Below are 239 nucleotides of genomic sequence, written 5' to 3'. Positions count from 1 at the left end.
ACACAGGAAATGTAACACTTACCTAGTTCAGTTATGTAACATTCGGTTGAGTGTACGGGTAAGTAGACCACAGAAATTAGGCTGGTTTTAGGCATATGATCATGATGTTAAAGATGACAGTAAAACTGCTTGGTTTTGTTGTAATAAATCTATTCAGAAAGGGGGAATAACAAATAAATCATATCATTGTAATATATAATAGGAAAACTTTCAATGGTGTACAACAAAAACAAGCTTTG

This window comes from Penaeus monodon, chromosome 22, assembly GCF_015228065.2.
Source record: "Penaeus monodon isolate SGIC_2016 chromosome 22, NSTDA_Pmon_1, whole genome shotgun sequence".
Taxonomy (NCBI): domain Eukaryota; kingdom Metazoa; phylum Arthropoda; class Malacostraca; order Decapoda; family Penaeidae; genus Penaeus; species Penaeus monodon.
The sequence above is the reverse complement of the archived record's forward strand: the minus strand, read 5'-3'. Positions refer to the sequence as shown.